The sequence below is a fragment of the Oncorhynchus clarkii genome, chromosome 17, assembly GCF_045791955.1.
Source record: "Oncorhynchus clarkii lewisi isolate Uvic-CL-2024 chromosome 17, UVic_Ocla_1.0, whole genome shotgun sequence".
Classification (NCBI taxonomy): domain Eukaryota; kingdom Metazoa; phylum Chordata; class Actinopteri; order Salmoniformes; family Salmonidae; genus Oncorhynchus; species Oncorhynchus clarkii.
Genome location: NC_092163.1, coordinates 68,300,662 through 68,320,698, shown reverse-complemented (window position 1 = coordinate 68,320,698; position 20,037 = coordinate 68,300,662). Strand labels below are relative to the sequence as shown.

Genomic DNA, 20,037 nt, shown 5'->3' with positions numbered 1-20,037 from the left:
CCCCCCCCACACAAACACTGAGCCATGCAACCCCCCCACACACTGAGCCATGAAACCTCCCCCCACACACACACACTGAGCCATGCAACCCCCCCCACACACACACACACACTGAGCCATGCAACCCCCCCACACTGAGCCATGCAACCCCCCACACACTGAGCCATGCAACCCCCCCCCCCACAAACACACACTGAGCCATGCAACCCCCCCACACACTGAGCCATGCAACCCCCCCACACACACACACTGAGCCATGCAACCCCCCCACACACACACACACCGAGCCATGCAACCCCAACACACACACACACACCGAGCCATGCAACCCCAACACACACACACCGAGCCATGCAACCCCAACACACACACACACACCGAGCCATGCAACCCCAACACACACACACACACACCGAGCCATGCAACCCCACCACACACACACACCGAGCCATGCAACCCCAACACACACACACACCGAGCCATGCAACCCCAACACACACACACACACCGAGCCATGCAACCCCAACACACACACACACCGAGCCATGCAACCCCAACACACACACACACTGAGCCATGCAACCCCCCCCCCCCCCCCCCCCCCCACACACTGAGCCATGCAACCCCCCCCCCCCCCACACACACTGAGCCATGCAACCCCCACGCACACACACACACTGAGCCATGCAACCCCCCCCACACACACTGAGCCATGCAACCCCCCCCACACACACACACACTGAGCCATGCAACCCCCCCACACACACACACTGAGCCATGCAACCCCCCCCCCACACACACACACACACACACACACACACACACACTGAGCCATGCAACCCCCCCCACACACACACACACACACTGAGCCATGCAACCCCCACACACACTGAGCCATGCAACCCCCACACACACTGAGCCATGCAACCCCCACACAAACCGAGCCATGAAACCCCCCCCACACACACACACACTGAGCCATCCAACCCCGACACACACACTGAGCCATGCAACCCCCCCACACACACACACACTGAGCCATGCAACCCCGACACACACACTGAGCCATGCAACCCCCCCACACGCACACACTGAGCCATGAAACCCCCCCCCACACACACTGAGCCATGCAACCCCCACACACACTGAGCCATGAAACCCCCCCCACACACACTGAGCCATGAAACCCCCCCCACACACACACACACTGAGCCATGCAACCCCGACACACACACTGAGCCATGAAATCCCCCCCCACACACACACACACTGAGCCATGCAACCCCGACACACACACTGAGCCATGCAACCCCGACACACACACTGAGCCATGCAACCCCGACACACACACTGAGCCATGCAACCCCCCCACACGCACACACTGAGCCATGCAACCCCCCCACACGCACACACTGAGCCATGCAACCCCCTGCCCCCCCCCCCACACGCACACACTGAGCCAAGCAACCCCCCCCACACACATACTGAGCCATGCAACCCCCCCAACACACACTGAGACATGCAACCCCCCCACACACTGAGCCATGCAACCCCCCCCCCACACTGAGCCACGCAACCCCCCCCCCACACACTGAGCCACGCAACCCCCCCCCCCACACACACACACACACACACACACACTGAGCCATGCAACCCCCCCACACACACACACACTGAGCCATGCAACCCCCCCCCCCCACACACACTGAGCCATGCAACCCCCCCCCCCCCCACACACACACACAGAGAAATGCAACCCCCCCCCCCCACACACACACAGAGCCATGCAACCCCCCCACACACACACACACACACTGAGCCATGAAACCCCCTGCCCACACACACACACTGAGCAATGCTACCCACACTGAGCCATGAAACCCCCCACACACAAACACACTGAACCATGCAACCCCGACACACACACTGAGCCATGCAACCCCCCCACACGCACACACTGAGCCATGAAACCCCCCCCACACACACACACACTGAGCCATGCAACCCCCCCACACACTGAGCCATGCAGCCCCCCCACACACTGAGCCATGCAAACCCCCCACACACTGAGCCATGCAACCCCCCCACACACTGAGCCATGCAACCCCCCCACACACTGAGCCATGCAACCCCCCCCACACTGAGCCATGCAACATCCCCCCACACACACACACACTGAGCCATGCAACCCCCCCCCCCCCCCACACACACAGAGAGCCATGCAACCCCCCCCCACACACACACACACACTGAGCCATGACCCCCCCCCCCCCCCACACACACACACACTGAGCAATGCAACCCACACTGAGCCATGCAACCCCCACACACACTGAGCCATGCAACCCCCACACACACTGAGCCATGCAACCCCCCACAAACACACACCGAGCCATGCAACCCCCCCACAAACACACACACACACACACTGAGCCATGCTACCCACACACCGAGCCATGCAACCCACACACCGAGCAATGCAAACCCCCCCACACACACTGAGCCATGACACCCCCACACACACACAGCCATGCAACCGTCCCCACACACTGAGCCATGAAACCCCCCCACACACACACTGAGCCATGCAACCCCCACACACACAAACACACACAATGAGCCATGCAACCCCCCCACACTGAGCCATGCAACCCCCCCCCCCCCCCCCACATACACACACACAGAGCCATGCAACCCACACACTGAGCCATGCAACCCACACACTGAGCCATGCAACCCACACACTGAGCCATGCAACCCCCCCACACACACACACACTGAGCCATGCAACCCCCCCCCACACACACACAGAGCCATGCAACCCCCCCCACACACACAGAGCCATGCAACCCCCCGCACACACACACACAGAGCCATGCATCCCCCCCACACACACACACACTGAGCAATGCAACCCACACTGAGCCATGCAACCCCCACACACACTGAGCCATGCAACCACCCCCCCCACACACACACACACACACTGAGCCATGCAACCCCCCACAAACACACACCGAGCCATGCAACCCCCCACAAACACACACCGAGCCATGCAACTCCCCCACAAACACACACCGAGCCATGCAACCCCCCCACAAACACACAGAGCCATGCAACCCCCCCACAAACACACAGAGCCATGCAACCCCCCCCACACACACACTGAGCCATGCAAACCCCCTCCACACACACACACACTGAGCCATGCAACCCCCCCACTGAGCCATGCAACCCACACACTGAGCCATGCAACCCACACACTGAGCCATGCAACCCCCCCACAAACACACACAGAGCCATGCAACCCCCCCCCCCACACACACACACACACTGAGCCACACTACCCCCACACTGAGCCATGCAACCCCCCCCACACACACACTGAGCCATGCAACCCCCCCCCCCCCCCCACACACACACACTGAGCCATGCAACCCCCCCCCACACACACACTGAGCCATGCAACCCCCCCACACACACACACACTGAGCCATGCAACCCCCCCACACACACACACTGAGAATGCAACCGCCCCCACACACACACAGCCATGCAACCCCCCCCCACACACAAACACACACACACACACACACACACTGAGCCATGCAACCCCCCCACACTGAGCCATGCAACCCCCCCCACACACACACACACGAGCCATGCAACCCCCCCACACACACACACTGAGCCATGCAACCCCCCCCCCCCCCCACACACACACACACTGAGCCATGCTACCCACACACTGAGCCATGCAACCCACACACTGAGCCATGCAACCCACACTGAGCCATGCAACTCCCCCCCACACACACACACTGAGCCATGCAAACCCCCCCCCACACACACACACACTGAGCCATGCAAACCTCCCCCCACCACACACACACACTGAGCCATGCAACCCCCCCACACACTGAGCCATGCAACCCCCCCACACACACACAGCCATGCAACACCCCCACACACAGCCATGAAACCGCCCCCCACACACACACACACTGAGCCATGCAAACCCCCCACACACACAAACACACACACACACGCTGAGCCATGCAACCCCCCCACACACACACTGAGCCATGCAACAAAAAAAAAACACACACACACACACACTGAGCCATGCAAACCCCCCCCCCCCCCCACACACACACTGAGCCATGCAACCCCCCCACACACACACACTGAGCCATGCTACCCACACACTGAGCCATGCAACCCACACACTGAGCCATGCAACCCACACACTGAGAGATGCAACCCCCCCACACACACTCACTGAGCCATGCAACCCCCCCCCCCCCCCCCCACATACACACACTGAGCCATGCAACCCCCAACACACACATACACTGAGCCATGCAACCCCCCCACTGAGCCATGCAACCCCCCAACACACACACTGAGCCATGCAACCCCCACACACACACACACACTGAGCCATGCAACCCACACACTGAGCCATGCAACCCACACACTGAGCCATGCAACCCACACACACACACACACATACACTCACTGAGCCATGCAAACCCCCCCCCCCCCCCACATACACACACTGAGCCATGCAACCCCCCCCCCCACACACACACACACTGAGCCATGCAACCCCCCCCCACTGAGCCATGCAACCCCCCCACACACACACTCTCACTGAGCCATGCAAGCCCCCCCACACACACACACTCACTGAGCCATGAAACCCCCCCACACACACACTGAGCCATGCAACCCCCCCACACACACACTGAGCCATGCAACTCCCCCACACACACACACTGAGCCATGCAACCCCCACACACACACACACACTGAGCCATGCAACCCCCCCCCCACACACTGAGCCATGAAACCCCCCCCCCCACACACACACTGAGCCATGCAACCCCCCCACACACACACACAATGAGCCATGCAACCCCCCCCCACACACACACACACACACAGAGCCATGCAACCCCCCCACACACACACACTGAGCCATGAAACCCCTTACCAACACACACACACACTGAGCAATGCAACCCACACTGAGCCATGCAACCCCCACACACACTGAGCCATGCAACCCCCACACACACTGAGCCATGCAACCCCACACAAACACACACCGAGCCATGCAACCCCCCCACAAACACTGAGCCATGCAACCCACCCACAAACACTGAGCCATGCAACCCACACACTGAGCCATGCAACCCACACACTGAGCCATGCAACCCACACACTGAGCCATGCAACCCCCCCACACACACACACTCACTGAGCCATGCAAACCCCTCCCCCCCACACACTGAGCCATGCAACCCCCCCCACACACACTGAGCCATGCAACCCCCACACAAACACACTGAGCCATGCAACCCCCCCCCCACACACACACACTGAGCCATGCAACCCCCCCACACACACTGAGCCATGCAACACCCCCCCACACACACACACTGAGCCATGCAACCCCCCCCCCCACACACACTGAGCCATGCAACCCCCCCACACACACACACTGAGCCATGCAACCCCCCCACACACACACACACTGAGCCATGCAACCCCCCCACACACACTGAGCCATGCAACCCCATGCAACCCCCACACAAACACTGAGCCATGCAACCCCCCCACACACACTGAGCACACACCCCCCCACACACACACACTGAGCCATGCAACCCCCCCCCCCCACACACACTGAGCCATGAGCCATGCAACCCCCACACACACTGACATGCACTGAGCCATGCAACCCCCCCACACACACTGACACACACACTGAACCCCCCCCACACACACTGAGCCATGCAACCCCCACACAAACACACACTGAGCCATGCAACCCCCCCACACACACTGAGCCATGCAACACCCCCCCACACACACACACTGAGCCATGCAACCCCCCCACACACACTGACACACACTGAGCCATGCAACCCCCCCACACACACACACTGAGCCATGCAACCCCCCCACACACACTGAGCCATGCAACCCCCCCACACACACACTGAGCCATGCAACCCCCCCACACACACACACACTGAGCCATGCAACCCCCCCACACACACTGAGCCATGCAACCCCCCCACACACACTGAGCCATGCAACCCCCCCACACACACTGAGCCATGCAACCCCCCCACACACACTGAGCCATGCAACCCCCCCACACACACTGAGCCATGCAACCCCCCCACACACACTGAGCCATGGCAACCCACACACTGAGCCATGCAACCCCCCCACACACACTCACTGAGCCATGCAAACCCCTCCCCCCCCACACACTGAGCCATGCAACCCCCCCACACACACTGAGCCAATGCAACCCCCACACAAACGGAGCCATGCAACACCCACACACACACACACACTGAGCCATGCAACCCCCCCACACACACTGAGCCATGCAACACCCCCCCCCCACACACACTGAGCCATGCAACCCCCCCCACACACACACTGAGCCATGCAACCCCCCCACACACACACTGAGCCATGCAACCCCCCCACACACACACACTGAGCCATGCAACCCCCCCACACACACACACTGAGCCATGCAACCCCCCCCACACACACACTGAGCCATGCAACCCCCCCCACACACACTGAGCCATGCAACCCCCCCCACACACACTGAGCCATGCAACCCCCCCACACACACTGAGCCATGCAACCCCCCCACACACACTGAGCCATGCAACCCCCCCACACACACTGAGCCATGCAGCCCCCCCCAAACACACTGAGCCATGCAACCCCCCCCACACACACACTGAGCCATGCAACCCCCCCCACACACACACTGAGCCATGCAACCCCCCCCACACACACACTGAGCCATGCAACCCCCCCCACACACACACTGAGCCATGCAACCCCCCCACACACGGAGCCATGCAACCCCCCCACACACACTGAGCCATGCAACCCCCCCCACACACACTGAGCCATGCAACCCCCCCCCACACACACTGAGCCATGCAACCCCCACACACACTGAGCCATGCAACCCCCCCACACACACTGAGCCATGCAACACCCCCCCCCACACACACACTGAGCCATGCAACACCCCCCCCCACACACACACTGAGCCATGCAACCCCCGCCCCCCCACACACACTGAGCCATGCAACACCCCCCCCACACACACGCTGAGCCATGCAACCCCCCCACACACGCTGAGCCATGCAACCCCCCCACACACACACACACTGAGCCATGCAATCCCCCCACACACTGAGCCATGCAACCCCCCCACACACACTGAGCCATGCAACCCCCCCCCCACACACACTGAGCCATGCAACCCCCCCCCCCACACACACACACTGAGCCATGCAACCCCCCCCCACACACACTGAGCCATGCAACCCCCCCCCCCCCCCACACACACACACTGAGCCATGCAACCCCCCCACACACACACACACACACACTGAGCCATGCAACCCCCCCACACACTGAGCCATGCAACCCCCCACACACACACTGAGCCATGCAACCCCCCCACACACACACACTGAGCCATGCAACCCCCCCACACACACACACTGAGCCATGCAACCCCCCCACACACACACACTGAGCCATGCAACCCCCCCACACACACACACTGAGCCATGCAACCCCCCCACACACACACACTGAGCCATGCAAACCCCCCCCACACACACACACACTCTGAGCCATGCAAACCGCCCCCACACACACACACACACTGAGCCATGCAACCCCCCCAAACACACTGAGCCATGCAACCCCCCCACACACTGAGCCATGCAACCCCCCCACACACACTGAGCCATGCAACCCCCCACACACACACTGAGCCATGCAACCCCCCACACACACACACTGAGCCATGCAACCCCCCCACACACACACACTGAGCCATGCAACCCCCCCACACACACACACTGAGCCATGCAACCCCCCCACACACACACACTGAGCCATGCAAACCCCCCACACACACACTCTGAGCCATGCAAACCCCCCACACACACACACACACACTGAGCCATGCAACCCCCCACACACAGATCCATGCAACCCCCCCCACACACACACACACACATCCATCCATCCATCCCACACACAGATCCATACAGCCATACAACCCACCCACACAGATCCATGCAACCCACCCACACACACATCCATGCAACCCCCACACACACATCCATGCAACCCACACACACACACACACATCCATGCAACCCACACATCCATGCAACCCACACACACAGATCAATGCAACCCACACACACACACACACAGATCAATGCAACCCACACACACATCCATGCAACCTCCACACACAGATTCATGCAACCCACACACACACATCCATGCAACCCCCACACACACACACATCCATGCAACCCCCACACACACACATCCATGCAACCCCCACACACTGATCCATGCAACCCCCACACACTCAGATCCATGCAACCCACACACAGATCCATGCAACCCACACACACACACATCCATGCAACCCACACATCCATGCAACCCACACACACAGATCAATGCAACCCACACACACACACACACAGATCAATGCAACCCACACACACACACACACACATCCATGCAACCTCCACACACAGATCCATGCAACCCACACACACACACACACACACATCCATGCAACCCACACACACACACACATCCATGCAACCCCCACACACACACACATCCATGCAACCCCCACACACACACATCCATGCAACCCCCACACGCACATCCATGCAACCCCCACACGCACAGCTCCATGCAACCCACCCACACGCACAGCTCCATGCAACCCACCCCCACACGCACAGCTCCATGCAACCCACACACACACACACATCCATGCAAACCACACATCCATGCAACCCACACACACAGATCAATGCAACCCACACACACACACACACAGATCAATGCAACCCACACACACACACACATCCATGCAACCTCCACACACAGATCCATGCAACCCACACACACACACACATCCATGCAACCCCCACACACACACATCCAAACAACCCCCACACACACACATCCATGCAACCCCCACGCAACCCCCACACACACACACATCCATGCAACCCCCACACACACACATCCATGCAACCCCCACACGCACAGCTCCATGCAACCCACCCACACGCACAGCTCCATGCAACCAACCCACCCACACACGCACAGCTCCATGCAACCCACCCACACGCACAGCTCCATGCAACCCACCCACACGCACAGCTCCATGCAACCCACCCACACACAGCTCCATGCAACCCACCCACACAGCTCCATGCAACCCACACACACACACATCCATCCATCCATGCAACCCACACACAGATCCATACAGCCATACAACCCACACACACAGATCCATGCAACCCACCCACACAGATCCATGCAACCCACCCACACACACACAGCTCCATGCAACCCACCCACACGCACGCACAGCTCCATGCAACCCACCCACACGCACGCACAGCTCCATGCAACCCACCCACACGCACGCACAGCTCCATGCAACCCACCCACACGCACAGCTCCATGCAACTCACCCACAGCTCCATGCAACTCACCCACACGCACACACGCACAGCTCCATGCAACCCACCCACACTGAGCCATGCAACCCCCACACACACACACACACTGAGCCATGCAACCCCCCCACACACACTGAGCCATGCAACCCCCCCCACACACACACTGAGCCATGCAACCCCCCCCCCCCACACACACACTGAGCCATGCAACCCCCCCACACACACTGAGCCATGCAACCCCCCCCCCCCACACACACACACTGAGCCATGCAACCCACCCCCACACACACACTGAGCCATGCAACCCCCCCCCACACACACACTGAGCCATGCAACCCCCCCACACACACTGAGCCATGCAACCCCCCCCACACACACTGAGCCATGCAACCCCCCCCACACACACACTGAGCCATGCAACCCCCCCCCCCCCCCCCCCACACTGAGCCATGCAACCCCCCCCCCCCCCCCACACACACACTGAGCCATGCAACCCCCCCCACACACACACACTGAGCCATGCAACCCCCCCACACACACACACTGAGCCATGCAACCCCCCCACACACACACACTGAGCCATGCAACCCCCCCACACACACTGAGCCATGCAACCCCCCCACACACACTGAGCCATGCAACCCCCCCACACACACTGAGCCATGCAGGCCCCCCAAAAACACACTGAGCCATGCAACCCCCCCCACACACACTGAGCAATGCAACCCCCCCCACACACACTGAGCCATGCAACCCCCCCCCACACACACTGAGCCATGCAACACCCCCCCCCCCCCACACACACTGAGCCATGCAACACCCCCCCCACACACACACACGCTGAGCCATGCAACCCCCCCACACACACACACGCTGAGCCATGCAACCCCCCCACACACACTGAGCCATGCAACCCCCCCACACACACTGAGCCATGCAACACCCCCCCCACACACACACTGAGCCATGCAACACCCCCCCCCCCCACACACACGCTGAGCCATGCAACCCCCCCACACACACACACGCTGAGCCATGCAACCCCCACACACACACACACTGAGCCATGCAACCCCCACACACACACACACTGAGCCATGCAACCCCCCCACACACACACACTGAGCCATGCAACCCCCCCACACACACTGAGCCATGCAACCCCCCCACACACTGAGCCATGCAACCCCCCCCACACACACAGATCCATGCAACCCCCCCACAAACACACAGATCCACGCAACCCGCACACACACAGATCCACGCAACCCACACACACAGATCCACGCAACCCACACACACACAGATCCACGCAACACACACACACACATATCCACCCACACACATATCCATGCATTCCACACACACACATCCATGCAACCCACACACACATCCATGCAACCCACACACACATCCACCCACACACACGATCCATACAGCCATGCAACCCACCCACACACACACATCCATGCAACCCCCACACACACACAGATCCATGCAACCCCCACACACACACAGATCCATGCAACCCCCACACACACACAGATCCATGCAACCCCCACACACACACAGATCCATGCAACCCCCACACACACACAGATCCATGCAACCCCCCCACACACACAGACCCATGCAACCCCCCCACACACACAGACCCATGCAACCCACACACACACACAGATCCATGCAACCCACACACACAGATCCATGCAACCCACACACACACACAGATCCATGCAACCCCCCCACACCCACACACACACAGATCCATGCAACCCACACACACAGATCCATCCAACCCACACACACACACAGATCCAAGCAACCCACCCACCCCCACACACACACAGATCCATGCAACCCCCCCCCCCACACACACACAGATCCATGCAACCCACACACACACACAGATCCATGCAACCCACACACACCCATGCAACCCACCCACACACAGATCCATGCAACCCACCCACACACAGATCCATGCAACCCACACACACAGATCCATGCAACCCACACACACAGATCCATGCAACCCCCACACACACACACACACACACATATCCATGCAACCCACACACACACACAGATCCATGCAACCCCCCCCCCCCCCCACACACACACAGATCCACGCAACCCGCACACACACAGATCCACGCAACCCACACACACAGATCCACGCAACCCACACACACAGATCCACGCAACCCACACACACAGATCCACGCAACCCACACACACAGATCTATGCAACCCACACACACACAGATCCACCCACACACACACATATCCATGCATTCCACACACACACATCCATGCAACCCACACACACATCCATGCAACCCACACACACATCCATGCAACCCACACACACATCCACCCACACACACGATCCATACAGCCATGCAACCCACCCACACACACACACATCCATGCAACCCCCACACACACACAGATCCATGCAACCCCCACACACACACAGCTCCATGCAACCCCCACACACACAGATCCATGCAACCCCCACACACACACAGATCCATGCAACCCCCACACACACACAGACCCATGCAAACCCCCCACACACACAGACCCATGCAACCCCCCCACACACACAGACCCATGCAACCCACACACACAGACCCATGCAACCCACACACACAGACCATACAGCCATGCAACCCACCCACACACACACACATCCATGCAACCCCCACACACACACAGATCCATGCAACCCCCACACACACACAGATCCATGCAACCCCCACACACACAGATCCATGCAACCCCCACACACACACAGATCCATGCAACCCCCACACACACACAGACCCATGCAAACCCCCCACACACACAGACCCATGCAACCCCCCCACACACACAGACCCATGCAACCCACACACACAGACCCATGCAACCCACACACACAGACCCATGCAACCCACACACACAGATCCATGCAACCCACACACACAGATCCATGCAACCCACACACACAGATCCATGCAACCCACACACACAGATCCATGCAACCCACACACACCCACACACACACACAGATCCATGCAACCCCCCCCACACACACACAGATCCATGCAACCCACACACAGATCCATGCAACCCACACACACACACACAGATCCATGCAACCCACACACACACCCATGCAACCCACCCACACACAGATCCATGCAACCCCCACACACACACAGATCCATGCAACCCACACACACAGATCCATGCAACCCACACACACAGATCCATGCAACCCACACACACACACACAGATCCATGCAACCCCCACACACACACAGAGATCCATGCAACCCACACACACACAGAGATCCATGCAACCCACACACAGAGATCCATGCAACCCACACACAGATCCATGCAACCCACACACAGATCCATGCAACCCACTCACAGATCCATGCAACACACACACAGATCCATGCAACACACACACAGATCCATGCAACCCACACACAGATCCATGCAACCCACACAGATCAATGCAACACACACACACACAGATCCATGCAACACACACACAGATCCATGCAACACACACAGATCCATGCAACCCACACAGATCCATGCAACCCCCACACACACAGATCCATGCAACCCACACACACACAGATCCATGCAACCCACACACACACACAGATCCATGCAACCACACACACACACAGATCCATGCAACCCACACACACACACAGATCCATGCAACCACACACACACAGATCCACCCACCCACATCCATGCAACCCACACCCACACATCCACACACACACACACACACAGATCCATGCAAGCCACACCCACACATCCACACACACACACACACACAGATCCATGCAACCACACACACACAGATCCATGCAACCCACACACACAGATCCATGCAAACCACACACACAGATCCATGCAACCCACACACACCCACACACACACACAGATCCATGCAACCCCCCCCCACACAGATCCATGCAACCCACACACAGATCCATGCAACCCACACACACACACACACACACAGATCCATGCAACCCCCACACACACCCATGCAACCCACCCACACACAGATCCATGCAACCCCCACACACACACAGATCCATGCAACCCACACACACACACAGATCCATGCAACCCACACACACAGATCCATGCAACCCACACACACAGATCCATGCAACCCACACACACACACACAGATCCATGCAACCCACACACACACAGAGATCCATGCAACCCACACACACACAGAGATCCATGCAACCCACACACACACAGAGATCCATGCAACCCACACACAGAGATCCATGCAACCCACACACAGATCCATGCAACCCACACACAGATCCATGCAACCCACACACAGATCCATGCAACCCACACACAGATCCATGCAACCCACTCACAGATCCATGCAACACACACACACAGACCCATGCAACCCACACACACAGATCCATGCAACCCACACACACAGATCCATGCAACCCACACACACAGATCCATGCAACCCACACACACAGATCCATGCAACCCACACACACCCACACACACACACAGATCCATGCAACCCCCCCCACACACACACAGATCCATGCAACCCACACACAGATCCATGCAACCCACACACACACACACAGATCCATGCAACCCACACACACACCCATGCAACCCACCCACACACAGATCCATGCAACCCCCACACACACACAGATCCATGCAACCCACACACACAGATCCATGCAACCCACACACACAGATCCATGCAACCCACACACACCCACACACACACACAGATCCATGCAACCCCCCCCACACACACACAGATCCATGCAACCCACACACAGATCCATGCAACCCACACACACACACACAGATCCATGCAACCCACACACACACCCATGCAACCCACCCACACACAGATCCATGCAACCCCCACACACACACAGATCCATGCAACCCACACACACAGATCCATGCAACCCACACACACAGATCCATGCAACCCACACACACACACACAGATCCATGCAACCCACACACACACACACAGATCCATGCAACCCACACACACACAGAGATCCATGCAACCCACACACACAGAGATCCATGCAACCCACACACAGAGATCCATGCAACCCACACACAGATCCATGCAACCCACACACAGATCCATGCAACCCACTCACAGATCCATGCAACACACACACAGATCCATGCAACACACACACAGATCCATGCAACCCACACACAGATCCATGCAACCCACACAGATCAATGCAACACACACACACACAGATCCATGCAACACACACACAGATCCATGCAACACACACAGATCCATGCAACCCACACAGATCCATGCAACCCCCACACACACAGATCCATGCAACCCACACACACACAGATCCATGCAACCCACACACACACACAGATCCATGCAACCACACACACACACAGATCCATGCAACCCACACACACAGATCCATGCAACCCACACACACCCACACACACACACAGATCCATGCAACCCCCCCCACACACACACAGATCCATGCAACCCACACACAGATCCATGCAACCCACACACACACACACAGATCCATGCAACCCACACACACACCCATGCAACCCACCCACACACAGATCCATGCAACCCCCACACACACACAGATCCATGCAACCCACACACACAGATCCATGCAACCCACACACACAGATCCATGCAACCCACACACACACACACAGATCCATGCAACCCACACACACACACAGAGATCCATGCAACCCACACACACACAGAGATCCATGCAACCCACACACACAGAGATCCATGCAACCCACACACACAGAGATCCATGCAACCCACACACAGAGATCCATGCAACCCACACACAGATCCATGCAACCCACACACAGATCCATGCAACCCACTCACAGATCCATGCAACACACACACAGATCCATGCAACACACACACAGATCCATGCAACCCACACACAGATCCATGCAACCCACACAGATCAATGCAACACACACACACACAGATCCATGCAACACACACACAGATCCATGCAACACACACAGATCCATGCAACCCACACAGATCCATGCAACCCCCACACACACAGATCCATGCAACCCACACACACACAGATCCATGCAACCCACACACACACACAGATCCATGCAACCACACACACACACAGATCCATGCAACCCACACACACACACAGATCCATGCAACCACACACACACAGATCCACCCACCCACATCCATGCAACCCACACCCACACATCCACACACACACACACACAGATCCATGCAAGCCACCCACACACATCCACACACACACACACACACAGATCCATGCAACCACACACACACAGATCCATGCAACCCACACACACAGATCCATGCAACCCACACACACAGATCCATGCAACCCACACACACCCACACACACACACAGATCCATGCAACCCCCCCCCACACACACACAGATCCATGCAACCCACACACAGATCCATGCAACCCACACACACACACACAGATCCATGCAACCCCCACACACACCCATGCAACCCACCCACACACAGATCCATGCAACCCCCACACACACACAGATCCATGCAACCCACACACACACACAGATCCATGCAACCCACACACACAGATCCATGCAACCCACACACACAGATCCATGCAACCCACACACACACACACAGATCCATGCAACCCACACACACACAGAGATCCATGCAACCCACACACACACAGAGATCCATGCAACCCACACACACACAGAGATCCATGCAACCCACACACAGAGATCCATGCAACCCACACACAGATCCATGCAACCCACACACAGATCCATGCAACCCACTCACAGATCCATGCAACACACACACAGATCCATGCAACCCACACAGATCAATGCAACACACACACAGATCCATGCAACACACACACAGATCCATGCAACACACACAGATCCATGCAACCCACACAGATCCATGCAACCCACACACACACAGATCCATGCAACCCACACACACACACAGATCCATGCAACCCACACAGATCCATGCAACCCACACACACACACAGATCCATGCAACCACACACACACAGATCCATGCAACCCACACACACACACAGATCCATGCAACCACACACACACAGATCCACCCACCCACATCCATGCAACCCACACCCACACATCCACACACACACACACACAGATCCATGCAAGCCACACCCACACATACACACACACACAGATCCATGCAACCACACACACACACACACACACACACAGACCCATGCAACCCCCCCACACACACAGACCCATGCAACCCACACACACACAGATCCATGCAACCCACACACACAGATCCATGCAACCCACACACACCCACACACAGATCCATGCAACCCCCCCCCCCCCCACACAGATCCATGCAACCCACACACAGATCCATGCAACCCACACACACACACACAGATCCATGCAACCCACACACACACCCATGCAACCTCCCCACACACACAGATCCATGCAACCCACACACACAGATCCATGCAACCCACACACACAGATCCATGCAACCCACACACACAGATCCATGCAACCCACACACACAGATCCATGCAACCCACACACACAGATCCATGCAACCCACACACACACACACACAGATCCATGCAACCCACACACACAGATCCATGCAACCCACACACACACAGAGATCCATGCAACCCACACACACAGAGATCCATGCAACCCACACACACACACACACAGATCCATGCAACCCACACACACAGAGATCCATGCAACCCACACACACACAGAGATCCATGCAACCCACACACACAGAGATCCATGCAACCCACACACACAGAGATCCATGCAACCCACACACAGATCCATGCAACCCACACACAGATCCATGCAACCCACACACACACCCATGCAACCCACCCACACACACACCCATGCAACCCACCCACACACACCCATGCAACCCACCCACACACAGATCCATGCAACCTCCCCACACACAGATCCATGCAACCTCCCCACACACAGATCCATGCAACCTCCCCACACACACAGATCCATGCAACCCACACACACACACAGAGATCCATGCAACCCACACACAGATCCATGCAACCCACACACACACACACAGATCCATGCAACCCACACACACACCCATGCAACCCACACACAGATCCATGCAACCCACACACACACAGATCCATGCAACCCACTCACAGATCCATGCAACACACACACAGATCCATGCAACACACACACACAGATCCATGCAACACACACACACAGATCCATGCAACACACACACACAGATCCATGCAACACACACACACACAGAGATCCATGCAACCCACACAGATCCATGCAACCCACACAGATCCATGCAACCCCCACACACACAGATCCATGCAACCCACACACACACAGATCCATGCAACCCACACAGATCCATGCAACCCACACACACACACAGATCCATGCAACCACACACACAGATCCACCCACCCACATCCATGCAACCCACACCCACACACACACACAGATCCATGCAACCACACACACACACACAGATCCATGCAACCACACACACACACACACACAGATCCATGCAACCACACACACACACACACAGATCCACCCACCCACATCCATGCAACCCACACAACCCACCCACAGCCTCAAACAACCCACCCACAACCCACCCACAGCCTCACACAACCCACCCACAGCCTCACACAACCCACCCACAGCCTCACACAACCCACCCACAGCCTCACACAACCCACCCACAGCCTCACACAACCCACCCACAGCCTCACACAACCCACCCACAGCCTCACACAACCCACGGAACAGGAGAGCCACAGTAAAGAAGATTGTTAGTCAATTTGCTGTAGAAATCAAAGTCAGAGTTCAACTGATACAAAATAGACAAGGATGCAGGAGAGTTGAATGCCTTACTAGTTTAAATGGAAAACTGTGTGGTTAGGGTAGCCTACAGGTCTTGTGAAACAGCCATGCTAACTCTGTGGAGGACATGTAGGTCTGAACGCCATGCACATTCATGTTTAAAGAACGCTTTTCAAAACAGATGAAACGCATAAATATACCCCATCCCTTAAGTTCTCTGCCAATATTGCTGGAAATATCAGAAATAAGAGAATTCATTCAACGGATGAGACAATGAAAAAGCCATTCCATTCAACACACTAGGCTATACAATCGTCAGTTACTACTTGGCAGAAAACAGCATGCATGCACACGTTGACTATGCTGTGAATAGTACGCTGACAAACTAAACACATTCTGGTGGTCAGGCTACTCTAAACTTGCTATTGAATGATTGGTCAATAGTGGTTGGTTTTTTGTTGAAAGGTTACACCTTCAGATGTTCTAAATGGAATGAAATGCTTTTGTGCTCTCTCTTATCCATTCCATGGAAGAAGGATGTATGATCAATTATCATTTCCTAGCCTTCTATACCTCTGGCCTAGTAAGCATCACTTTGTTTATGCTTTGTCTAGTAAGTTCATCTTTGACATGTATTTAACCCCTTATTTTTGGAAGTAAACAGTCTCTGTATATGCACTTCCATACATGTTTTCAACCGGTACCAGGGGACCTTCAGACAAGTCTTGGGAGGCCTGTAGGCATCCAAGAGCAAAACAACCAACAAGTATGTGTTCGTGAGACTCTCACCTTTCCACAAAGGGGTCATATTAGAATGTAGCCAAGACTATTTGGACGCTAGAGACAGATGACACAGTTACTGGTAGGCAGAAAACAGCATGGATGCACACAGTGACTATGCTGTGAATAGTACGCTGACAAACTAAAAAAACAGATTCTGCATACATAATTAACATTTTTTTAATCAAATGACCTTTTACTACAATTTAACAATATCATTAAAAAAGTTCAGAAAAAGAGACGTTCCTGGTTCCCTGTCAGCCTCCTCCATATGAGGTGCTTTCTTTGGGATGACTCACTTGGCGAAAGTGGCTTGTCATGTGGCATGACTCACATGACTCACTGGGTCAGAGAGGAGCAGAGGATCTGTAGCGCAGCAGACTGCTGCCCCACAGAGTCTGTACACCAGGAGCTTCAAATTAGTATTGACAGTTCTCCATGATAACGCCACTCTCAGACTCAAACACTTAGTCTAGCGAATAGCCACACACTCAGAGGTGCCAGATCATATGGTTTCTATATGTAGACTACATCCACTGAATACATTTCCTGGCTCTCAAGACAGTGAGAATTTTTTACATTTGTTAGCATTACAGTAGAATGCATCCCCCAAAAAATGTGGATCAAAGTTGAATTATCCCAGAGTTTAGAAATAAAAAGGCAAATATACTGAA

At 56.5% G+C, this 20,037-nt stretch overlaps 1 protein-coding gene across 2 annotated transcripts in view; it reads right to left on the bottom strand.

Annotated features, from left to right (window-relative positions):
• The window catches only part of LOC139371321 (forkhead box protein J3-like), a 146,101-nt gene that overhangs the window by 105,211 nt on the left and 20,853 nt on the right, over positions 1 to 20,037 (bottom strand). The gene's annotated exons all lie outside the window — the stretch shown is intronic.